The sequence below is a fragment of the Ambystoma mexicanum genome, chromosome 9, assembly GCF_040938575.1.
Source record: "Ambystoma mexicanum isolate Mex_15411 chromosome 9, UKY_AmexF1_1, whole genome shotgun sequence".
In the NCBI taxonomy this organism is placed as follows: Eukaryota; Metazoa; Chordata; class Amphibia; order Caudata; family Ambystomatidae; genus Ambystoma; species Ambystoma mexicanum.
In genome coordinates, this window is record NC_090931.1 from 585,793,167 (window position 1) to 585,819,653 (window position 26,487).

At 48.4% G+C, this 26,487-nt stretch overlaps 1 protein-coding gene across 2 annotated transcripts in view; it reads right to left on the reverse strand.

The window, feature by feature from the left end:
* TRPV1 (transient receptor potential cation channel subfamily V member 1) overlaps positions 1 to 26,487 on the reverse strand; it is a 434,265-nt gene that overhangs the window by 178,581 nt on the left and 229,197 nt on the right. The gene's annotated exons all lie outside the window — the stretch shown is intronic.

Consider the following 26,487-nt stretch of genomic DNA (forward strand, 5'->3'; position numbering starts at 1 on the left):
CTCAATTCAAATTAAACAAGATGCTGTTTTCCGCAAATAAGAACATGTTTTATAAGTATTATATTTGAGTCATTTGCACTAAAAGAAATGATTCCCCATTACATTAGAATTGAATAGTGCTCTAAACAGTATTAGTATGTAAACTTGATATTTCACTCTATGCATAGTATAGGAAGTCATTTAATCGATGACAGATTAACCTTTCATTTTCATTTATAATATTACTGTATCATTTTCTTTTAATAAATAATTTTATAAACAAATAACAGAAATTCAGCAAAACAGAAATTCGGTAATTTGGACAAGCCCATACCATGAACTCAATACACTTTGGAGGCGGCTGTGGGAACTCAAGTGCAAAACTCGGGAAGTTGACCCATGCTTATCGGGAGGGCTTGTACTATACTGCAAGGTGATAAACTGTTGGATACCTTTACAGGACTTTGCAAATGTATTGATAAGTACAATAGTGTTCACCTTAACTGCGGGACATGCCTTTCTTAGTATCTATCAGCACTCAGAGCGAGGTACGCATCCCCAATGCCCATGACCAGTGTGCTGTAACTGCATTCCCAAATGGGTATCAGGTATACACGATATGACCTAAGCCCATGGGTGAGGTTGGAGCAGGGAGTAAACAAATCATGTTGGCAGACCATAACATAGTCAGTGATAATGCCTCAGGCAAGCTCCCTCATCCAACGATCGTTGAGGCAACATTCATGTATTTCACATGCTGTAGCCTTGATTAAGTTCCATGAGGAAATCCAGGGGACAGTATGAGCCTATTGTTCTAAACCTGCGAGGAACACATATAAACCTAGGGAGAAAGCGACACCCTGGTACGACAGGGAGTGTCGGGAAGCCAAGGGACGCCTTATAGCTGCTTCTAAGTGTAAAGGCCCCTGAGATGCATTGTGGTTAGACAGGTAAGATCTGCTTACCGCACGTTATTGAGCGAGAAGAAAAGGGGCTTGCAGGAGGAGCTATGGGGGATCTCCTGGAAGCAATTACCTGTGGGGATTCTAGGGGATTTTGGTCCAACATGGGCGGTGTACACCAGGGAGCCAAACCCAGCTGTTTGGTTTAATTCTGGAATCAGTATGGGCAGATTATTATGGTACCCTTTACCGTGAGGACCCAGGGACTTTGATGGAGTTCTGCACTGCTGGCGATTGCCCTGTGCTGGCCCTGGCTCTACCCCCATCTCCCATAACGCTCACAGAGGCCCAGGTGGAGTGCGCGTTGGCATGCCAGAAGCTGGGCAAGGCCCCGGGCCCAGATAGAGTCCCGATATATTTTTTCAGGAATGAGTCTTCAATATGGGTGCCCTATTTGACCAAGTTATATAACGCTGTGTTGGCCAGCACCATGGTTCCGGGGTCTTGGAGTGTGGCTGAAATAGTCCCAATAGATAAAAAGGGCGCGCGCAATGACCCAGTCAACTTTAGACCAATTTCCCTGCTAGATGCTCTGGGGAAGACGTTTGCCAGGGCACTTTTATTCCACTTGGATGAGTGGGCATTAATCTCTGGAGTAATTGATCATCGCCAGGCTGGATTTTGTGAGGGCCTGAGCATGATAGACCAAAGTCTTCGGCTGCGCCTGATCTGTGAAAAGTATTCTGTTCTGAGAAAGGTCAGCGTCTATGCTGTGTTTGTGGACCTCTGCACAGCTTTTGATATGGTCCCACGGGCATGTTTGTGGAAGGTCCTCGAGGAGATTGGGATTCCTGTGGCTCTGCTTTCAGAAATTCAGCGTCTTTATACAGAGAACTCGGCAGTGGTCCGCTGGAGCCAAGAGGCAAGCACTTCCCTTGGCATTGCTATACAGGAGGGAGTCCGCCCAGGCATGTGTGTTGGCGCTGAGGCTGTTCTGCATTTTCATTAATGAAGTTTTGAAGAGGTTGTTAGCCGCCCAGACTGATGCCCCTTTGCTAGCAGGTGACAAGATTCCTGCATTTTTGTTTGCTGATGATGCTGTGGTCCTGAATCCCACGTCGGCTGGTGTGTACAAACAACTGGAGATTGTTGTGTCTTTCGCAAAGAAGAATGGGCTTGCCTTGAATATCAAAAAACCCAAGGCTATGATCTTCAATGCCAATTCCGAGAAGAAGCACAAGCCCTTATCTCTCTTTGTAGAGGGGGGTGCAATTGAGCAGGTTCAGTCCTATGATTATCTTGGTCTGAGAGTTATGGCATCATGCAGTTGGAAAATGCAGGTTAAGAAGGCCAACTTCAATTTGGTTAGATATAGCGGGGCCCTCACTAGATTCACCAACGAACATGGGAATGGGGCAGTGCGGGTCTCGCTGGAGGCATACAGAGCACAAGCATGTAAGGCAGCATTGTTTTGGGTGGAACTCTGGGGGCACGTGGAGATCTCAAGTCCCTTGCAGTGACTGAGACAACATATCTGAAGAATATCCTTGGGTTGCCCACTGCGGCCCTGAACATCAAAGTGCTTTTGGAAACTGGATTGGAGGGGTTTGAGATGATCTGTAAATTACGCCCAGTAATTTACTGGGCTCGCCTCTGGTCTAATCCTCACATCCGTAAATACAAGATGTAGTTACAGATGTTTTGTCCCAGCAGGAGGGCAGCTCCTTAAAGTGGGCTGCCCATGTGAAAGGATATCTGGGTTTGCTGGGTTTGGAGGATTACTGGTCAAATCCCTCAATCATCACACCGGTTGAAAAGGAAGCAATCAAGAGCACAGCAAGGGCAAAGGCGCGGGAGGACATCCGGGGAAGATCCAGGGCTTCTGAGCAGCTGGCCGGATATCTTTCTATAAAGACACGGGCGGGCTGCGAAGAATACCTGGACTATGTCTCGCCCAGGTGGGAAAGAGCATTATATTTAAAGATCTGTATTGGAATCTTGCTGACTTATGTATTTCGGCATAGATGGAATATTGCTGTTTCTGCATCATGTATCCTTTGTGGTGAGTCTGAAGGGACGGTACAACATCATTTGTTACTCTGTCCAGCCACCATGCCTCTGAGGAAGCGCTCCCTGAAGCCTCTGTTCTTAAGCCGTGGATGTAGGTCCCTAGCTGGCGCTATAGCAATTTGCCTGGTCGCCTCGGATAAGGAGGCTGTGCTTGCCACTAAAAGGTATCTGAGCTGGTCAAGAAAAATGTATATGAGGAAGGCTAAGTTGCTGAACAGTGCTATGGGGTAAAGACATCTTTCTGTACGAGCTGCTATAATGTTGATCTGTTTTTATTTGGTTTTAAGGTAAAGCACTGATTGTGTAATTTTGGTGGAATAATTATGAACTAAGCGATTGTGACGATGTAACTAATGTGTTTTTTAACTTTTCTGTGAACTGCTTTTATGACTATTTTGTCAAAATAAAGCAATAAAAGTACAAGTTAAGTATTTCACTTGTTTTATTAGGAGGGCTTCACTCTTCTTAAGTAACAGGGTGTGAGCGAGTTAGGGGACTTTTCATCCTGTGCTGCGCACTATATACATGACCAATATTTGTATTATCTATGGAGAAACACTGTAATCAAGTAGGGAGGTCTGGCTCTGAGCATACGTTTTCTGGTTGCACAGTTTGCAGGTTTCAGGCTACAAATTATTCCATTGGAGGATCCACCAGGGGGCGCAGAGATGTTCTAACGCATCTCGGCTCGTCTCCTCCGCAGGGCACTGATCGTGGGACCTGAGCCCCCCCTACACCCCCGGAGTGAGAAGCTGGCATCACCCCCACCCATCTGAGTGATCCGGGCACCCCTCGCCCAAATTTGAGCCCCCGGGGGGGAACCATCCCAGAGATAAGAGCTTCCGAGTTTAGAGGGACAGAAGCCCCTCCCCCCTGCGGCGCAGCGGCTCCGCGAGAATCTACGGCGAACCCGGGCCCGAGCGAGGCCTGTCGTGGGGCTCGACTACCCTGACTGGCGGCCCCCGCCTAGCGCACACCGGTAGGAACGGGACACATCTGGGGGCACCCGCAGCGGATCCGGGAGCCGGAGGCGGTACTACGAAAGCACTGTGGAGTTCCAGGCCTGGGCGAGGCCTACAGTACTAGGAGAAGGAAGGTGTGTGAGGGCCCCCACAGGTGCTTGGTGAACCCGCGTAGGGCGAACTGGAGCTTCAGGAATCGGTGTCGGCAGTGCGTGGGAGGCAGGCGAAGCCCCGCACTGGCCTACACACGAAGCACACGGACTCCCACAGGCTGAGCGGCGGATCTGCGCCGAGGAGGTAAGGAGGTGCAGGCCCGGGCAGGAGGACCTCCGGGAGACTGAAGGTGTCACGGGAAGAGTGAGGCTGGGGAGAGCCCCCGGCATACACCATCTCAGGCAGCGGAGTGTCCCCCGAGTACAGCGGCTCCCAGGCAGATGGAACGGGCACTCAGGGCCCAGTTGGGAGAGATCGGCCTCAGCAGGCCACACCGGGGTACAGACACGAGGGCTTGGAGATTGGTCCTCCCCGCGCCCAGCCTCTGGAACATTAAGTACTGCCTCTGCTCCGACGGGAGTGAAGTTATACAGTTCGATGGGTGAGAGGGGAGGTGGGAACCCGGCGGAGGCGAAACCTATCCCCGCAGGAGTACATTAGTCGGGGACTCGGACCCCCGTTGCTGGGTCTCCGCTCCTCACCCCTCGGCTGACATTGGCCCTCACCCCCCGGTGGCGTTGTATGCGTGTGTGATAGCGGGCCACCTTGGGCACAAGCTTTCGGGGAAGGCCCCCACGGAGCAGGGATGCTTGGGGAGAGTCTATGAACTGGAAGGAATCCCTGCAGAAGTTTCGCCGCACGCCCCCCGATCCCCTGATACCCCCTGAAATGGCAGCCCAGACGCAGCAGGAATCTGCTGATACAAGCACAGTCACCAGGGGCATGGCAGCCCTACTGGAGGAAATTAGAGGCTTTAGGGCGGATATTGCTCTACGACTGGACACCTTGGATAAAAAAGTGGACAATATTGACGACAGGGTTCAGGCACTGGAGGACAATACAGCTTCGAGTGACATCTTTGAGACACAGTTTGACATGCACCTGTCGGAGCTCGAGAGGAGAGAAGAGAAATGCTCCTTAAAAATGGATGAGGGGGAGTTGGGTTGCTGGGGTTACAGTTATGGCGCGCCAAGTTTTCTGGTCCTTCTCGCACCCCTGGGGCTGTCTCGAGCCGCTAGGGGGTTGCGGAAGCACTGTGGGAGCAACAACGCTTGCTGTTCTAAGCATGGAGCTATGAGACTTTACCTGTGTTTTAATGGATGATTCACTCCAATTCATGACAGTGGGGTCATTAAATGTCCGCGGGCTCAATTCGCCTACAAAAAGGTCGCTAATTGTGAGGGAATTTGCGAGGCTGCGGCTTCACTTTCTCTTTGTGCAGGAGACTCATTGGGTTCAGAGAAAGGAGCCTAAGCTCAAGGCCAAGACCATTGAGCAGATGTTCACGGCTTCTTCCCAGGTAAAGAAGCGGGGGGTAGCTTTGTTGGTCTCCCCTGGGGCCCATTTTGTGTTTAAAGCCTCAAAAGCGGATCCGGATGGTCGGTACCTCATGGTAAAGGGGGAAGTGCGGGGCCGTTTGTTCACATTGGTCTGCATATATGCTCCGAATGAAGCACACGACACCTTCTGGGAGGGAATGAAAGGGATAATCATGTCATTTTCTGAGGGCACCCTACTGGTGGGTGGGGATTTTAACATGGTGCTTTGCCCCGAGAGGGACAGAAAGTCTGATAAACCCTGCCCCAACATCCGTCTCCACAAGAAATTGGCGTTGGCCTTCCAGGAAGTAAATGGGGAACTGGGTCTATGTGACACGTGTATACCCGAGCGGGGTCGGAACCCCGAGTACACATACTATTCAAAACCACATGCTGCTTTCTCTCATATAGATTACATCCTGGTTGATTCCTCGCTGCAGGGAGAGGTCTCGGACTCGGGTGTGGAGATCGTCCCCTGGACGGATCACAATATGGTAAAGATTAGGATTGGCCTTCCCCCTGCCCCGGCGACCGGAACCCGGTGGAGGTGTAACGACCTCCTCCTGCAAGACAAGGAGATATGCCAATCCCTCCTAGCAGCCATAGAAGATTATTTCACTCTTAATGACAATGGGGAGGTTGGTACTATGGGAGTATGGGAGGCATTTAAGGCAACGATTAGAGGCACCCTTTTTGGTATAGGGTCTGGGAGAAAAAGGGAGAGGGACCGTGAGGAGAAATTGTTAAAGGAAAAGATAGAGGCTATCCAACAGGGGGGGGAGTTGAAAACACAGATGTTTCCCGGGCAATGGGAGCAACTGCAGGGGTTGCGATGTAAGTTGGCGGAACTCCAGGTGGGACGAACGGAAAGGAAGCTCTCATTTCTGAAACAGAAGTATATGGAAAAGGGGGAAAAGGCGGATAGGATATTGGCCTGGAGACTTCGAGAACTTAGGAACAGTAGGAGGGTGAATTCATTACGCACCCCGGAAGGGGACACGACCGTGAGGGATAGCAAGATTGCAGAACAATTCAGGCTATATTATGAAAACTTGTATTGCCTGGAATATACGGGGGATGGGAATGATGTTGACAGTTTCCTAGACTCCCTTCCCATCCCGGGTCTTCTTCCTGACAAGGCTGATTCTCTCGAACACCTCATTTCCCCGGAAGAAGTAATAGACACCATATCCTCATTAAAGAGCGGCACTGCCCCGGGGGACGATGGCTTTACAGTTAAGTTTTACAAGTCCTACAGATCCACGCTTGCCCCATTCATGGCTAAGATGTACAATGCTGCACTGGATCAAGGCACCCTCCCACCCACGATGATGTCTGCTTTAATCGTAGCCCTGCCTAATGAGGGCAATGATCCCTCCTATTGCCAATCATACTGCCCCATATCCCTCCTTAACAATGATGTTAAAATATTGGCTAAGCTCCTAGCGAATAGACTAGCAAAGCTCCTCCCTACTCTAGTACATGGAGACCAAGTGGGCTTCATCCCCGGTCGCCAGGGATCAGATAATATAAGAAAAACTCTCGACCTTATGCATGAGGCATCTAACAGGGAGTGGAGGGGTACCTTCTCTCGCTAGATTCAGAAAAAGCCTTCGACCGCATCGAGTGGCCTTACATGGGTTCTCCGAAAGATGGGTCTGGGAGTCAATTTTTGTGGGTGGGTCGCAGCTCTATACAATGGCCCCTCGGCGAGAGTGCTGGTCAACGGGGGCACTTCAGAGCCTTTTTCCCTTCCTAGAGGTACCCGGCAGGGATGCCCCCTGTGTACGCTTTGGCAATAGAGCCCCTGGCCATTGCAGTTAGGAACGACCCAGAAATCACGGGAATACGGTGTGGTGATTGTGACTTTAAGCTATCCTTATTTGCGGACGACATTCTGGGCTACCTAACAAATATTCAAGACTCCCTGCCCCGGTTATTTGATCTTGTACACTACTTCGGTTCCTTTTCTGGACTGAAAATAAACAAGTCCAAATCAAGCATCATGCCCATGGGTCCAGGGGATCGAGACATCGGAGGTGACGCCGACATTCTGGGGGTTAGAATTGAACGGAAATCCACTAGGTACCTGGGCACCACCATCCCCTGATATCTATCCCAACTATACCAGTGCAACTTCCCGGGGATCCTTGCTCAGGTTAGCAGCGACCTCAGACGGTGGGCACCCCTCACGCTTTCCTGGCTTGGGCGCATTGTCACGGTGAAGATGAATATTTTGGCCCGCCTCCTCTACCTCTTCGCAGCGCTTCCAGTCGTGATACCCGAGACCTTTTTTGAAGTGCTTCAGTCTCGTGTCCTCCAATTCATTTGGAACGGTAAGCGGCCGAGAGTTAAAACCTCCACCCTGACCCTCCCAAAGCTTTATGGTGGTTTTGGTCTCCCCGACTTCCGGCTCTATTATAAAGCAGCCCAACTCCGGGTGATGTTGGAGCATATGCGGGACGATATGGGAACTCATTGGACATATGTCGAGGACATTCACACCCACCCGAAAAAAGTTAGAGACCTTTTGTGGGCCCCTCCTAAGGCTCTCCCTTCTCAGCTCAAAACTCACCCAACCCTGGCAGCCTTGTGGGCAGTATGGAAGCCTAATAAAGCTAATAAACAACTGTCTTCATGGCCTTCCCCTTTGTCCTTGCTCTGGGGCCCCCCCATTGATCTGGGCTCCAGGGGTTTCCGAGACACTCAGGCCTGGTCAGACATGGGTCTGGAGAGGGTCTCTCAGCTCTCACGAGACGAGGGCTTCATAGAGTATGACAACCTGATCGAGGCACTGACAGATAGACCACCCACGGTCTTTGAATATTTACGTTTGAAGGGGATTCTGACCCACCCTCGCTGGGCTGACCAGTTTAGACGCTTTCTCACTCCTTTTGAAACTATCCTGGCTAAAAGTACAACTCGAAAGGGTTCTTTATCTAAGTTTTATAGTGTTTTGATAACAGCGGACCTAGAAGGTAGACAACCCTTCAAAAAAATATGGGAGGAAAGGCTGGGCATGCCATTGGATGATCACACTTGGAGGGCTGTCTTTAAAAGTATCTTTACGGGCTCTCTGTATACCGCTGCCATGGAACATAGCTTTAAAATCCTCCATTGGTGGCACCGTCCCCCGGCCCTGCTGTCCAAGATGTTTAGAGATGTGTCCCCCTTTTGCCCTAGGGGCTGTCACCAAGGAGGAACCTGGTTTCACATGTGGTGGGGTTGTCTGGTCATACAGGTTTACTGGTCGGAACTACTCAGCTGGATTAAAGATATCGAGGGATTTGGCCCTTCCCAACACCCGTTGAAAATTCTACTGGGCACTCCTATGCCGGAGACAGAATCGAATGTTTATCCCAAGGTCATTGGGGCCATGCTACGAGCGGGGAGGCTGGCGCTAGCCCAAAAATGGAAGAGCGCCCTTGCCCCCTCCAAGGAAGAATGGCTCTGTAAACTTAGGTCGGTTTTGTATACGAAAAACTTACTGCAATAACAAACGATACTATGACTGATTTTCTACAGGAATGGACTGAAGTTCTTCTCCATGATGATTGTATTTCTATGCGGTTGTAGAATGAATACTGAGCTGCTTTGATATGGTACATGTTCTTACACCCCCTAAGGACCCGAGATGTTTCCTGTTCAACTGTCTTTTGGTCGGACCCCACTGTCTCAAGTGGTACCTCTAACAATCATGTGGTATGCAAGTGTTCTCCCCTAAGTTTCAATAAGTTTGCAACACCTCAAAACTTGGCATGTTGATCTATTAGGGGGGGTGGGGTGGGAGGAGGGAAATGGGGAAGGGAGTTATTGTAAAAAAAGAAAAAATATCATTGACGATCTGGTTCATTTTGATTGTTTTGCTGGTTGGGTCGGCTGTCCCGCCCATCCTTATGTGTATATTGTCAATAAAAAACAAATAAAAAAAATAAAAAATTATTCCATTGATTGAATATAGGTGATTTTTTAGGGTAGCCAATGTATTGAATCTAAATGATTTCTGAGGGTAGCTAATTGAATCTAGATGATTTTTTAGGGTAGCCAATGTATTGAATCTAGATGATTTTTGAGGGCAGCCATCAGATGAAATGTAGCTAAATGTGATGTATCTGTCCACGAACCAACTAACAATTCTCAAATGATCTGCGTACTCACCCTAAAACACAACAAAATATGCTATATCTCTACCGTAGCAAACATAAACCACCACAAAAAACTGCACACAACACAGAACAAGAAATTAAGCCAGCCACACACACATTTCCACACACCCACTCACACACCAAGCACCACATAAACTTAGGTCGATTTTTGTATACGAAAAACTTACTGCAATAACAAACGATACTATGACTGATTTTCTACAGGAATGGACTGCAGTTCTTCTCCATGATGATTGTATTTCTATGCGGTTGTAGAATGAATACTGAGCTGCTTTGATATGGTACATGTTCTTACACCCCCTAAGGACCCGAGATGTTTCCTGTTCAACTGTCTTTTGGTCGGACCCCACTGTCTCAAGTGGTACCTCTAACAATCATGTGGTATGCAAGTGTTCTCCCCTAAGTTTCAATAAGTTTGCAACACCTCAAAACTTGGCATGTTGATCTATTGGGGGGGTGGGGTGGGAGGAGGGAAATGGGGAAGGGAGTTATTGTAAAAAAAGAAAAAATATCATTGACGATCTGGTTCATTTTGATTGTTTTGCTGGTTGGGTCGGCTGTCCCGCCCATCCTTATATGTATATTGTCAATAAAAAACAAATAAAAAAAATAAATTATTCCATTGATTGAATATAGGTGATTTTTTAGGGTAGCCAATGTATTGAATCTAAATGATTTCTGAGGGTAGCTAATTGAATCTAGATGATTTTTTAGGGTAGCCAATGTATTGAATCTAGATGATTTTTGAGGGCAGCCATCAGATGAAATGTTGCTGAATGTGATGTATCTGTCCACGAACCAACTAACAATTCTCAAATGATCTGCGTACTCACCCTAAAACACAACAAAATATGCTATATCTCTACCGTAGCAAACATAAACCACCACAAAAAACTGCACACAACACAGAACAAGAAATTAAGCCAGCCACACACACATTTCCACACACCCACTCACACACCAAGCACCACATAATGATTACCAACAAACCAGCAAACAGTGACCGTTTTTTTCAAACGGAAGCTAGCAACAGCACATCAAAGCTCTCTACCACTTTCCCCTCTAAATCCCACTAACAAAGCCCTTCTTTCTTTTCAGTTTCATCAGGCCACCAAGAAACCACAAAAGTGGCAGCGGTCCGCAGTATTAGACCCAATAATATAACGTAGCATTCCGACTTTAGTTTCAAATCAACAAGCCATGACTGGCAAGGGTTGAACTAGTACCCTGGACTGAGGAGGAGCAACATCACAGGAAAGGCGACTGTCCTTTAAAAGGTAGGGTTGGGGTGAATGGGTGAGGGAGATGTTTGCCTAGGATTAAATTCTACCATTTTAGATGGGACATAACAATGTTCTCTGGCCCTAAATCCTGTCTATCCCAATGCCAATAGTCATAATGAAAGGAAATTAAACTAAGGAACAACCCACTGAAATCGCTGCACCTATTTTATAAACAATATACAAAAACACATCTTTCACATTGTGGTGGTTAAGGGTTGGGAGGATGTTTTACAAGTTCTATATTCCTGCTCATATCATTCTGTATTCGTGTACAGTATAGTTTTTGCCCCACTGTAAACACAGGACTACAAATACCAAAATGCAATGTGATGGCACTCGAAAAGGAAGGACCTGTTAAGCATCTTACATGGGCCAACACAAGATCTCTTTAATGGGCTATTAGAATCTTTGACATTGCAATTTACCATGCAAAGAAACTATTTTGTAAACAGTGTGTCAAAAATGTGAAGAATCTAAAGCGGCAAGAAAAAAGGTATTGCGCAGACATGCTTCAACTAAACACGAGAACTGGCTTCGTAGCCACAGATTCTAAATGTATAGTGCCGACTGGACATTTATTTTCAGTCTCTTAAAACACAAAAATGATGATTTTTTTAATGACCTCTCCAAATTAGAGTCAAATCCGTTTGGCCAATATGAATGGGCAAACGGGATCAGAAGCCTATACTTTAATCCTATGTTGAGCATAGAAATGTGTGCCGACCTGTCTATTTTAACTAACTTTACTGGATTTGAAAAAGATGATATTGTTATGATCATACTTGCATTGAATGGTTCCCGTGCTCCTGGCCCGGATATATTGTCGAATTTAGTTTTTTTGTTTAAAAACCTCACTTCTGGGCGTCTAAACTGGAGCAATTATACTATCGAGTTTTGATTTGAGGGTTCATTCCTAATAGCTGGAAGGAGTCAATAATGATTCCTGTGTTTAAAAAGGGACAACACACAAACCCACAAGACTATTGTCTACTTGTAATGATTGATATTGGTCAGAAAATGTTGCAAGCATTCTATTAAGAAATCTTAATACTTGGGTTGCAACCAATAATCTATTATCTCCATTCCAAACCGGATTCTGAAAGCTCACAATAAACTCCACAACATTAGCACTTTACATTTGATCATTTCTACTTGCCATAGTAAAGTAAATTCAAACCGTTATATATGCTTTGTAGACTATTCCAAGCATTCGATAAGATCTCACAACCATTGTTATCAACTAAGTTAACATACTGGGGCATAGACCACACTTTATTGTACATTATCAGATCTTTGTATACCAACACCACAGTCACTGTACGAATTAATCAGCAGGGGGAACTCACTGGTAAAAAGCCAAGTGACCTTGCTCTCAAATAGGGTTGTGTATTAGCCCCCCTTCTTTATAACCTCTATGTCGCTGTTATGGGTGCCGCCATTGAGTGTGCCCGCTATTTTCCTCCACGTGTAGGAAACACTCCTGTGTTGTGGATTGGTTATGCAGATTACACTATATTGCTTGACAGCACCCCGATTGGTCATCACCATTGTTTGGATGCCTTTATTATCTATGCAGAAAAGAAAGTCTTAAAGTGAACACATCAAAGACTAAAATCATGATTATTTGCCAGGAAATAAAATACAGTTTCACTTGGTATTTTAAGGGGACCCCAATTGAAGTCATTGATAAATGCATCTATGTCAGTGTCCCCTTCTGCCCTAAGCCTTCACAGCATTTTTATGGTGAATATGTTATAACGAAAACCTTGAAAAAATGGCTCTTGTTGAAGTGCTATGTCCAAAAAAGGGAGGCTGTCTATATTCAGGGTCTAGCATATAGTTATCCCAAGAGCATCCTTTCAGGGATTATATATGGCCTTGGAGTATTATCAGAGCACATGATGAAGTGGGCGGACAAGTTCGAAGCTAAATGGTTGCGTTCGATTCTAGGTGTTGCAACCACAGTTCTTGTTGAGGCACTTTATTGTGAGCTGGGAGTGCCTTCGATTCGGGCTTTCTGGCTCATTCAACGGTGTAACCTCTTTATTACTATTTCTACATCTTCCTATTCAGTCAACACTTTATTAAGTTTCCTGGGTCATCAATATACACTGGAATGTAAGAACGCTTTCCTATCACAATTAAGGGAAACAGCCATCGAACATTTTTCTCACTGTGACTTGGTATTAAAAGGTCTGATTTCACATCCTTATACTATGGCAACGAAAGACTTGGATTGTATGTCTAATATTACCTCATTAAGTAACAAGAAAATGATTGCAGTATATAGCACCCGGGGGTTTCGACGAGACCATCCCCGCACCTACCTAACCAGAATATGCTCTGTAAAACTACGCAGATTCATTACTTAGCTTCGTTTTAACATATTACCTGCTAGTGAACATGTAGGACGGTGGCAGAAATGACCACTTGGTGAGTGGCTATGCCGGCTTTGTATTGTGACGCTGGAAACAGCACGCCAGCTGTTGACACAATGTCCTCGGATGGAGTCCTGCTATAGGAGGAAATATACATATTGTGCTGTCAATACAGAGTATAATACCCATGTTGTTGTCACTTATCAATTTTGGAGCTACATATTTGGGGCAGATTCAATTGTTATTATCGCAGCTGCCTTTCACGTTTTGAATGAAGCGTTATGATAAATAGAACTACGTTTTGAATTTTAGAAGCTGTTGTTTTTTGTGTCTGAGATGAAGTGTTATGATATATAGAAGGACGTCACGAATTTGAACTGCTATTCTTTTATGCAATTTTAACTATTCCTTTATGTCCATGCACTTCTTGCACAAAAATAGTAAAACTGATCTTATGCACTGATTGATTGCATGTAACTATCTGATCTGGATACGTGTGTTTCCTTTTTCCTCTTTTTAAATTGTAATGCCAAAGGTGTGTTATTTAACTATATACACTAATAAAAATCAAAAATAAAATTAATTTGTTACACGTGTTTGTGAACGTCACCTATTCTGAGCCATTATTTAATTCAGCATGCATGTGAAGGGGTGTGTGATGTGAGCACAGGTTGCATCCACACAAAGAAAAATCTAAACATACAATAAGCTTGGAAATCAATTGGTGGGTTTGCGTTTAAGAAAATGTTTTTCTTAGGTAGGCTGACACACGGTTAGCAAAAGGAACACAGGATCTTTCATAGATTTTTTAATGTATTCAGTGAAAGAAATTGAAAAAAGGTACTCTGGGAACCCCCCTGCTTTGTTGGGGTTGAGGGAATGCCGGTGGGGCTGAGGGACAGAGCCCTTGCTCAGGTCATGCAACACGCCCTCTCTCATGAAGGAACCCAAGTCTCGTGATTTGCAAAAGAGCATTCTGGGCCCACAATTTGATATTTGAAATGTGACTGTGGTGCTGATGCAGCAAGAATCCCTTTTGAGCAAGTAATGTAAGGTGACCAGATTTGAAAAGTAAAAAACCGGGACAGTGCAACTAACATAGAAGTAGGACTAACTTTTGAAAGTGTTTGTCAAGGCACTACACTACAGGCGCGGTTATGATATGATATGTTATTTATAACGCACTTAATACCCAGAGGTTTCTAAGCGCAGACCCGGGGATTGAACCTGTGGTGCTCCGTGTCATCTTGCTTCCAAGGCGAGCACGTTGCCCCTGAGCTATACTCCCAAGACCTATGTTGAAGGAGAAGGGGGTTTAAATATTAATGTTCAAATAAACATATTATAATTAATTCATCACAAACTATCTTAAGTTGTAAAATGCCTAATTTCTTCTGTGCAAGCTGTGCTTCCCAGCTATGAAGACCTACCAAAAACCGGGACCACTGCAGCTTCCAATGGAAACATAATCTTGACAAAGGGGGACAGAGCTCCAATTTTCGGGACAGTCCCAGCAAAACCGGGACGTCTGTTCACCCTAAAGTAATGGAAGTTGGGCTTTATGCTCTTTTCATTTGTCACAATACTCACCGTACAAAAATTGCCAGTAAATTACAAAACATCTATACCAACTTGGACAGCTTGTCCACACGACCTGAAGCTTTGGCTGTTTCTGCTCGGAGTTCATAGGTTAAACATTCATGCCCGGTTTTCCTGAAGTGCTGTCTGCTTGGGGGCGAAAGTCCGGCTAGGGAATGCACCTTGGTGTTTCCTGGGCTAGCCTAGACTGGGGGTGGGGGGTTGGCCGTTAGGACGGAATGGCGCTCCCGCAAGACAAACTTTGCTGGATCTGTGCTTTGCCTTGTTCCATCCCATTTTCTACCAAGAGTGTGCTGTGCAGGGTTGGAATTTCATATTGAGGGCAAAGGTACAGCATTTTTAATTCGAGCTAACTATGTTCACGGAGCAGCAGCCATCGCTACAAACTGTGGACTGCTATTTTGGGAGATCTTCAGCCCCACCGCAAGCCCATGGCTGCTCTTACCCGTGGACAAGAGAGAAAGAACCTAGATCGCTTTTCGGGAGCTTTTAAACTGTAGATATTAAATTAACAAAAGAAAGAACTATATCTTAATAAACATATCAATTTAACAAAAGAAAGAACAGTGCTGGAACTGAAAAACATTTTGTCTGGGAACCCTCTCATCGTTGGAGGGTCATGGCTGTGTGGAGGGGGGATGGGGCTGAAGGGCGTGGCTCGAGGTCATGTCAGCGACACAGTATCTCTTCATAGTACTCCATCCTGGCCATTTGCACAAAATCAGAAAGCATTATGGGAACATAAGAATGTCTACAATTTTACATTTGAAACATGTCTGATAGTAATTCAGCAAGAAACCTTTTTGAGTGAATAATGGAAGTGGGACTCTGTTGTTTTCATTGATCACAATACTCAATCTAACAAAAAGAATTCTGTAAATTGCAAGACATATGTAGCAATTTGCACAGCTGCAAACCCGTATTTTAGGATTTGTCTGTTTCTGCATTCTGTCTCCATACTGAGTCGCTGAATCCGGGGCGGCTCATGAGTGGAGAGTTCAGCTTGAGAAGAGATCTCAGAGCTTCCCAGGCTAGCCTCTTGGCCATGAGACTTGTGCCGTCCCATTTCCTACCCTGGTATGCTGTACTGATGACTACCATTACACTTTGATCTGTGGGCAGCTTCGTTATTCCCCAATCTAAAGTTGCATAGTTCATGGATGCAACAGAGGAGGTGGTGCCGTCCATAGACCTTTGGCATCTGACTGGGGCACCTTGAAACGAGCCCAGGGCTCCCATTGCAGGGCCTGACAGTGTGCGTGCTTACGTAGAGAGACAGGCTGCAGACAGCGGCATTGCACCATGGCGTTCAATTAGCCACCGTCACTTCAGACATCTGTGCACATGTCAGGGGCGCAGGAAGAGGACAATGCTGCTTGTCAGTGGAGAACCCCAGGGGTATGAAGGCAAGGCCCTGGAGCAGGAAGATAGTTTATTCAAAACAAATGGTTTGTAATAAGAAGAGGAGACCTGTCTCCGTAGGATAGCTCAGGAGCAACGAGCTTGCCTTGGAAGCAAGACGACGCAGAGCAACACAGGTTGGATACCCCCGTCCGCCCATAGAAAGCACTGGGTATTAAGCGTGTTATTAATAACCAATTACAATATCTGCCCGTTCTCCACCGGTTCTTGATAAGGAGCACCGGTTGTTGATAAGGAGCCAACTTAATATTTGATGCAGGCGCTCAGCTCAGGCCATGAAGAAGAGATGCTGCTTCTGCATTCTCTGCTAGATCCCATCGTCTGGCACCAGGATATTAAACGGGGACTAATAGGAGGTATGTGCCAATTTTTTTAAATATAGCAGCATTAAAGAGTAAGACACACATCTCTCATGAGGCGTATACTTTTAAGAATAATGACTGCTGGTAATATTAGACTGTAACATTGCGCGTTATTATAGAACTGCCATCTTTTATGTTGATAAATAAGGCACTTGCGGTTATGTTTCTACAGCAAAAAGAACACTGACCACAGATTCAATCAGAGCCGATAGTGCTGGGGCCGCATTAACAGGCAATAACATAAATCCCATCAATGGTTATAATAAATGTTTAGTTACGCGTGGACTGCTGTCTTCAGGGATGCCAGGAGACAGAAGCCAACACTTAAGTAGACAATGCAGTGCTCTTTTCTCCTCTGATACACAAGGTAGCTTCTTCCCTTGAAAGCTCTGCTGGTAGCCTAGGTGCGTGCAGCAGCCAATCAGATTTCTCCTAACCATAGTCTTAGCCACTCATCAAAGCCTACGTTTGAATAATATGTTTGAATAAGATGTTAGATGCTCACACGGGGCCTTGGCCTCTCACGACTGCCGCATTGCTCACCGATGCCTACCTCAATCCTCTAGCCCGATCCTACCTCGCACCCCTGCCCATTCACTTCCCCTGTGGATCCCCAACAATATGCCTCTAACTGGAGCCCTGTCCACCATTCTGATGCCAACATTCTTCAGCCATCACTTCTCCAGCTCTCACTCCTACTGGCACATCCTCCAGACAACGGAAGAGGGGCTCCTGCATGGAGCCCATGCCTCCATTTCCATGGCATCCATTTGGAGGGTATTTATCTTGGTCTTTGTGAGAAACAAGGGCTACACTTTAGTAGGGGCGCATTATTTCCCACACATTTCTGGCCCTCACTACCCTCGGTGTTGGTGCTAATAACAATAATGACTCTTTGTGTGGGCTGTACTGGGTAGTACTGTGCCAGGGCCCTCTTTAAGTGCATGTGGCCATTACTGCATGGTATGGCCCAAGCAACAAGTCATTATGGTTTCATTAGCACACAGATTACATTATAGACCCCCTCTCAGGAAATCTGAAAGCTCAGGCGTCAGTCTATAATCTTTGGTATAGACCTCTTTCAAACATTCCGACTTCAGCAGCAGCCTAATAGCATTCACTTTCTTCCATGTGCTACTTGCCTTGTCGACCTCAGGAGGTGTCATAATCTCCTGGGATAATGACCCTTCCCCAGCATTTGGCACTCCGCTCTGCCTTGGTCAGTAACTCGAGGACAGGTCATTATTCCATGATCTTGACACCCAACACGATCTACAAGGCTTCAATATGTCTTCTATTACGAGAACTATTTCTCTTTTATTTCAAGGCATTGCTTAGCAAAAAAGGGTGATATAATGCCCAGCCTGGATCCAAAAGAAACAGAAGCAGCACGTCCTAGGATACTTCTCCCAGAAGGATGCGTATTACCTGCCTGGAAGTCATGTAGCAACTAGCACCGGGCTTCTTAAAACACACCCACACCCTAACGCACACTATGCCTTCTGTGGAGGCAGTTCCATGCAGACACTTTAATCCCCTCTTTTACAAGCATAAACACAGCAACATATGCTGAGGGGACAGAATGCATTAACATTTGGGGGTCTGTGTTTGCTCATAATATAAGCCATTCTGGCGTAGTCCATATACCCTCCTCAGTATCCATCCACCCACTAACCTGCGTGTCCACTTTCCCATCAAGTCGCTCAGTTTTTCACTTACTCGCACATCCACTCACTCAGCAATTTGTGTACTCGACATCCAATCACCCACACATCTAGTTCCCCGCCCATCCGCCTCCATCCAGGTGCTTTTGATGAGCGCCATACTGCTGCTGCTCGCACAGTTACTCCTCTGTGAGAAGGAAGTGTGCACTGCTGCAGATGTTGTACCTCTTCTGTACGAGAACGACTGGGAGAATTGGGATGCACAGCTTGTAAGCATGTGCTACTTGGTTTTGTGCGTGCGTGTGTATGGGAACTTTGTACTTCTGCAACCTTTAGTATATCTATTACTTGTGACCTTGTGGTCAAAGATGATAAACCTGACAGCACAAACTCATGCAGTGGATAGAAAATTTGGAAAGTTTTCATGGACACCGGCTCTACAGTTTTATAAATCAAAAGTAGTCCCTACGATAACATACGGAATGGCGGCCAATCTAACCCTAGTTGTGGAGTTTTGGACTAAGCTGGATGGATTCCTGTGGAAATCGGTGTTAGGCTTACCAAAATCAGCCCCAATGCCAGCAATTCGACGCGATCTTGGTTTACTATCCCTAGCCTCCGTGGTAATGCAAAGTGCCATACTGCTCTATAGGAAAATTTGTATGCCAAATGCCCTCCCGATCTACCTGGTTGTGGCTGCTGAAATCAGCAAAGGATCTTGTAAACCTCTAGTCAAGTGGGTCAAGAAAATCCAAGCAAAGTTGGAAGAAGTCAATTGCAACGAAGACCTGCTCATCTCCAACCCTGGACGAGTTAAGATCAAACTCTGCCAACAAGATTGGATAAATACAAATGAGAGAATTCTACACTACAAATCTTTAAAACATCTCCCACCAAGCCACAATCAACTAAAGGCGCCTTTAAGGTACTGCGAAAAATTCCCTGAGAAAGATCTGAGGAAAGTCTACATGCGCGCCTGTTTAAACTTACTTCATACCAGGGAAGTCTCGGTATCCAGAGCGCTCTCGTCAGTAACAAACTGCCGCTTGTGCGTAGTGGCAGATCAAGTAGAGACAGTACGTTATCTCCTTACATCGTGTCCAGCACTAACGCGGGAAAGACAGGCATACTTGTCACCACTCATTACACAGCCGTCTGTTCTAGATGAAGGAAACACATGGTTCCGGCTGATTGCAGGTGACTCCACCAGATGGTCGAGAATGGCAGCAAAATTTCTGGAATTGGCACTCAAAAGAGCTAGCGCACCTGGTGTTTCTTCCAACACGGCGCCTGACGACTAGTTTCCTCGGCTTCTAGGATCTAAGGTCGTACCAGAAGCTCCAGAAGCTCTAGAAGCTCTTTTCGTTGAACCAGAGTGGTGTCCTGAGTAGCCTTCACAAGACTGAAACAGTTTGACACAGATCTTTTTTAAAAAACCAATTGGTTAATAAAAAAATAAAAAAATATCTATTATGTATTGTATTTTAGGCTACATATGTACCCTTACAGAGTGCTTTGTCACGACAAAAGTGGCTTCCTGGCACTTCTGTGCCAGACATCTTTACATTAGCCAGTTAAGCTATAAAAGAAAAGTGAGTATTGAGGACCTTTCTGAAGTGGAAATAATTGACCATGGGTCTGAGCTGCATTGGAAGAGACTTCCAGAGAATGACTGCATAGACCGAGAAGGTTCAGCCTCCAGCTCGTTTCAATGTCATTTTTTGTAATTACAAATAATAGTGATGTGAAGGATCGTCAAGAATGTATGTATGAGTACTGAGGGGTGCGCATAGGCGATGGCTGCCTGAAGACGCCGCTCCCGCCGAAACTGGGCCGTATTGAGGGATTGAGCCCCCCCCACAACCCCACCACGAAACAGCTGCGGTTCTCAGTGGCAGTGAATCCCGGGAGACCCCCCGGGCGAAAGAGCGACGCCGAAAGACCCTCGGACGCCTAAGAACGAGGCCCTGCGGCCCAACGAGAGAATCCGCGGGAGGCCCCGCCCGTCTCCAGAGCTGTGCGGGGAGTCGCGGTACACAGTAGCCGTTGAGGCCTGCAAGCGCGCCTGACCCCTCCACCCTATTCCGGTCATAGAGCACGCCGGCGCTTCAGCGGGGACTCCACTGTCAGTGCCCCGGAATACGGGGGAAGGTACCAACCAAACCAGCCAGAGGTGAGGCAGCCCGCTTGACCTGAGCGCTCGATCACGGAGTCGAACAACAGGGGCGCTGGGACCCCGACCAACAGACCCTGGCGAGGGCCATCGGAGCGGTGTACTGCGGAAAACAGCGGGGCAAGGCCGGTGAAGAAGGTGTGAGACTTATACAGGTGGTGGCCCCTGGGCTCCGTCCCAGGGCGAGTGCCCGCCTGGAGACGAACTCAGAAGAAAACATGGCCTAACCAGCACGCTGTCGGCGCTGCGCCCCAAGTCCCCTGGGGCCAGGCCTGGACTCTCATCCGATCACAAATTTGATACTCATCGCTGTCACGGGGACAGACGACCACAAGCAGCGGGAAAAAGAGCGTGTAGAGAGTGTGAGGCCCCCGCCGGAGACTGGTGGGGCTTGTGCCCGCTCAAAGATAGCCCCACACGGAGCAGTTTTTGCCCGAAGGGCGGTCTCCCAGCAGGATCATCGCTCTTGGCCCCCGAAGACCACCGACCGGAGGGAGAGATAGGGAGATCGGATGAGCTGGCGCCAAACCCTCCATGAGTATCGCTACCAGGACGCCAGAAGGGAGATTAGCGGCCTGGATCGGACGACTAGAATGTCCCAGCCCGAGACCTCGCCCCCGCCCACCCTTACAATGGAAAGGGCCTTTGCCTCGGTCCTGCAGGAGATCAGAGACATGCGGGTGGACATTGCCCAGAAAATGGAGAACATGGACCGCAGGGTGGACAAGGTCGAGAACAGACTGTTGCAGCTGGAGACCAACCAGTCCTCAGCAACGACCCAAGAGATGGACATGTCCATGAGAATAGCTGCGCTAGAAAAAAGAGACGAGGAGAGGGCTAGGCAAATGGACGACTTTGAAAATAGGGAACGGAGGAACAACCTCCGAATTTTTGGGGTCCCGGAGTTGGAGGGAGAAACGGAAAGAGAACTGAACCGGACGGTGAGGGACATCATCACCCTCCTTTTCTCAGACGAGATGACGACTGAACCAATGTTTGACCGGGTCCACAGAGCGGGGGGCAGAGCTGAGGGCCCCTGGTCAATCCTGGTCCGCTTTCATTACTACACCGAGAAAGCGAAGGTTCTGGAGGAGGCCAGAAAGGCACGGGAAATAACCTATAACAACGCACAAGTGTCCATTTTCCAGGACCTCTCTTCATACACGCTGGTCAAACGCAGGATGTGCCGCCCCCTGACACAAATGCTAAAAGAGAAGGGGGTGCGCTATAGATGGGGGTATCCCTTCTCCCTCTCGTTCGAGTACGAGGGCCAACGTTCGACCCTGATTACAGAGGAGGACATAAGGGAAGCCATCCAAGGGTATGTGTCGGATCCGGCCCCTCGGAGAGAACCCACGGGATTCGCAGCGGAAGGAGCCAGGGAACGCAGGTCACAAGGAGAGAGGAGAAAGAAGACGGGTCCACGTAAATTTAAGAAACTGAAACCGCCGTCCCTGGTGACGGACAGGGAAGACGCCGACCCCGGCCAGGGAGGAGCGGGCCGGTCGAGCCCGGGGTAGCCTGGAAGTACAAAAGGGTACGGGGAAACCGGGCAAAGAACTCAACTCACGATCACAAACGTCCGGCCTGGCACAAGGACGAGTAGATTTCCAGGACTACGGGGCCTAAGGACGAAAGGGGCCTCCCAGAACAGCAAGTATGTCGGTTACCTGGGGGAGGGTCTCGCTGGGGGTGTGGGGGGGAGAAAGGGGGTGGCTCAAGGAGGAGTAATTTCCGACATTAGCCCAGCCGGAGGCGGTAGGCTGGTGGTCCGGCCAATTACCAGCAATGGTGGAACTATTTGGCTGGACGCCGGGGTGGGGGGTGAAGGAATAGTTGGGGTTGTTCAGTTCGGGGGGGACCCGGGAGCAGTTGGGGACAGGTTTAAGGCCCACCTGGGGGGCAGGGGGAGGGGGTAAGGGAGATCAGGTTGTAACACAAAAGGAGCAGGAAAGGAAAAGTGCCATCGAGCCAGCTACCCAGTAAGATGTTGATCATAGACAATGGCTGAGGATCTGCCCGCCCTGGGCGTGGGTTCCCTTAATGTGCGGGGGTTGAACACCCCAACCAAGAGATCCTTGGTCTGCAGGGAATTTAGGAGGGCAAAGCTTGACCTGCTCTTTCTTCAGGAAACACACTGGGCCCGGGGGAAGGAACCAAAAATGCGAGGGGGCGGGATCGGGGAGGTCCTCAGTGCATCCCACAGAACCAAGTAAAGGGGGGTAGCCATACTACTAGCAAGGGACGTTGGCTTTGAAGTGGAAGCCACGGTGAAGGACCCAGAGGGCCGATATCTGCTGGCAAAGGGCTCTTTGCGGGGTTCCCCTCTGACTCTGGCAGTTGTGTACGGCCCTAATGAGGGACAGGCTCAATTCTGGGAGGGAGTGAAGGACAAATTGAAATTGTTTGTTCACAGGATGTTGGTGGTGGGGGGGATTTCAATATGGTCCTAGACCCAACCGGGGATAGGAAACGCTTGGGGCCGCAGCTCACTAGGGCCGCAGATGAAACCATGGCCCGTACTTTCCAGAGGGTCAACGCGGAGCTAGGCCTGGTGGACACCATCCCGACTCCCAGGACAGGCCTCCCCTACTTCACCTACTACTCAGCAATCTACACATCATACTCCCGTATAGATTATATCCTGGTAGATTAACCCCTTCTCCCCCATGTCTCTGGCCAGAGGGTTGACCCGGTTCCTTGGTCCGATCACGACTTGGTCCATACCACTATAGTAGGGGGATGGCGGGGTGGCAGTAGAGGGCGATGGAAGTGTAATGACTCCCTGCTGAAGGACGAAGTTCTAGTACAGGAGGTGCAGGACGCCATCTCTGAGTATTTCGAGTTGAACGACAACGGCGAGGTGGGCACACACGTGCTGTGGGACGCCTTTAAGGCGACCTTACGCGGCGTCCTCATTAGAATGGGAGCCCAGAAAAAGAGGGAGAGGGAGGCCCACGAAAAATCCCTGAGGGAAAAGATAGCCCAACTCCAACCGGGTGACCTCCCGCAGGCTCCCCTGGAAAGAGAGCAGATTGCTACCCTGGAAAACTATAAACTCCAGTTGAAAGACCTCCTGTTACATAAGACCGAACGGAGCCTCCAGCTAGTGAAACAGAAATATTATGAGAAGGGGGACAGAGTTGACAAAATCCTGGCCTGGAAACTCAGAGAGATTCAAAGGAACAGAACGGTGAAGGCAGTGAAGAATGATCGGGGATCATTAGATCACGACACCCCTAACATTGGAGCAGCCTTTCGCCGTTACTATGAAAAGTTATACTCGTCAGAATATGACGGGGATGACACTCAGATAGAGGGTTTCCTGGACTCCATCCAGATCCTGTCCTTGACAGGTGAAATGGCGGAGGGTCTAGAGGGCCGGGTGACGGAAGAGGAGGTGGAGCACGCGATCAGTGGGATGAAGGTGGAAACATCGCCGGGGGAAGACGGCTTCTCCGTATACTTCTATAAGAGGTTTTGGGCTATCCTAGCCCCTCACCTGGTGAGGGTGTTTAACAGGGTGTTAGAGGGGGGCTCTCTGCCGGAGACCATGATGAGGGCCATAATTTTGGTCCTGCCCAAAGAGGGCAAAGAACCCACTGAATGCTCCTCATATCGCCCAATCTCCCTCCTCAATATAGATGTAAAGATCCTGGCCAAGGTGATAGGCAAACGGATGGAGGGGATAATGCCCAAGCTGGTTCACGGGGATCAAGTGGGATTCATAGGGGGCAGGCAAGGCTCTGATAACATCAGGAAGATTGTAGACCTAATCCACCATGTCCAAGAATCAGATCTAGATGCAAGTCTGTTTTCCCTGGACTCCGAGAAAGCTTTTGACAGGGTGGAGTGGAGGTACATGCAACACCTCCTACGTCGAATGGGCTTCGGGGCTCACATCAGGAACTGGGTTTCCGCCCAATACGGGGCCCCAACGGCGAGAGTGCAGGTGAATGGAGAACTTTCTGACTCATTCTCCCTCACACGGGGGACGCGACAGGGATGCCCACTCTCCCCTTTAATATATGTCCTGACGATGGAGCCCCTGGCCATAGCGGTCCGTGCTCACCCCAACATTAAAGGGATTAAAAGAGGAGAGGTGGAGTTCAAGCTCTCCCTGTTTGCTGACAATATTCTTGCATACCTGGTGGAGACCGGCACCTCGCTCCCCCCCCTCTTGGCCCTGATGACGACCTTTGGGCAATTCTCGGGGCTAAAAATAAACACATCAAAATCAGTGTTACTCCCTATGAGGGCTCGGGACCCAGGGCTGGACCACCGGGATGGGTGTGCGGGGATTGTGGTGGGGAAGAACTCCATCAGGTACTTGGGGGTACTCCTCACAAGGGATCTCTCTAAACTGGCTTCGGCGAATTATGGGCCCATTATAAAGTCAGACCTGAGGAGGTGGGGAGGTATGATCCTGTCCTGGTACGGGCGCATGACAGCGGTGAAAATGACAACGGCGAGGTGGGCACACACGTGCTGTGGGACGCCTTTAAGGCGACCTTACGCGGCGTCCTCATTAGAATGGGAGCCCAGAAAAAGAGGGAGAGGGAGGCCCAGGAAAAATCCCTGAGGGAAAAGATAGCCCAACTCCAACCGGGTGACCTCCCGCAGGCTCCCCTGGAAAGAGAGCAGATTGCTACCCTGGAAAACTATAAACTCCAGTTGAAAGACCTCCTGTTACATAAGACCGAACGGAGCCTCCAGCTAGTGAAACAGAAATATTATGAGAAGGGGGACAGAGTTGACAAAATCCTGGCCTGGAAACTCAGAGAGATTCAAAGGAACGGAACGGTGAAGGCAGTGAAGAATGATCGGGGATCATTAGATCACGACACCCCTAACATTGGAGCAGCCTTTCGCCGTTACTATGAAAAGTTATACTCGTCAGAATATGACGGGGATGACACTCAGATAGAGGGTTTCCTGGACTCCATCCAGATCCTGTCCTTGACAGGTGAAATGGCGGAGGGTCTAGAGGGCCGGGTGACGGAAGAGGAGGTGGAGCACGCGATCAGTGGGATGAAGGTGGGAACATCGCCGGGGGAAGACGGCTTCTCCGTATACTTCTATAAGAGGTTTTGGGCTATCCTAGCCCCTCACCTGGTGAGGGTGTTTAACAGGGTGTTAGAGGGGGGCTCTCTGCCGGAGACCATGATGAGGGCCATAATTTTGGTCCTGCCCAAAGAGGGCAAAGAACCCACTGAATGCTCCTCATATCGCCCAATCTCCCTCCTCAATATAGATGTAAAGATCCTGGCCAAGGTGATAGGCAAACGGATGGAGGGGATAATGCCCAAGCTGGTTCACGGGGATCAAGTGGAATTCATAGGGGGCAGGCAAGGCTCTGATAACATCAGGAAGATTGTAGACCTAATCCACCATGTCCAAGAATCAGATCTAGATGCAAGTCTGTTTTCCCTGGACTCCGAGAAAGCTTTTGACAGGGTGGAGTGGAGGTACATGCAACTCCTCCTCCGTCGAATGGGCTTCGGGGCTCACATCAGGAACTGGGTTTCCGCCCAATACGGGGCCCCAACGGCGAGAGTGCAGGTGAATGGAGAACTTTCTGACTCATTCTCCCTCACACGGGGGACGCGACAGGGATGCCCACTCTCCCCTTTAATATATGTCCTGACGATGGAGCCCCTGGCCATAGCGGTCCGTGCTCACCCCAACATTAAAGGGATTAAAAGAGGAGAGGTGGAGTTCAAGCTCTCCCTGTTTGCTGACAATATTCTTGCATACCTGGTGGAGACCGGCACCTCGCTCCCCCCCTCTTGACCCTGATGACGACCTTTGGGCAATTCTCGGGGCTAAAAATAAACACATCAAAATCAGTGTTACTCCCTATGAGGGCTCGGGACCCAGGGCTGGACCACCGGGATGGGTGTGCGGGGATTGTGGTGGGGAAGAACTCCATCAGGTACTTGGGGGTACTCCTCACAAGGGATCTCTCTAAACTGGCTTCGGCGAATTATGGGCC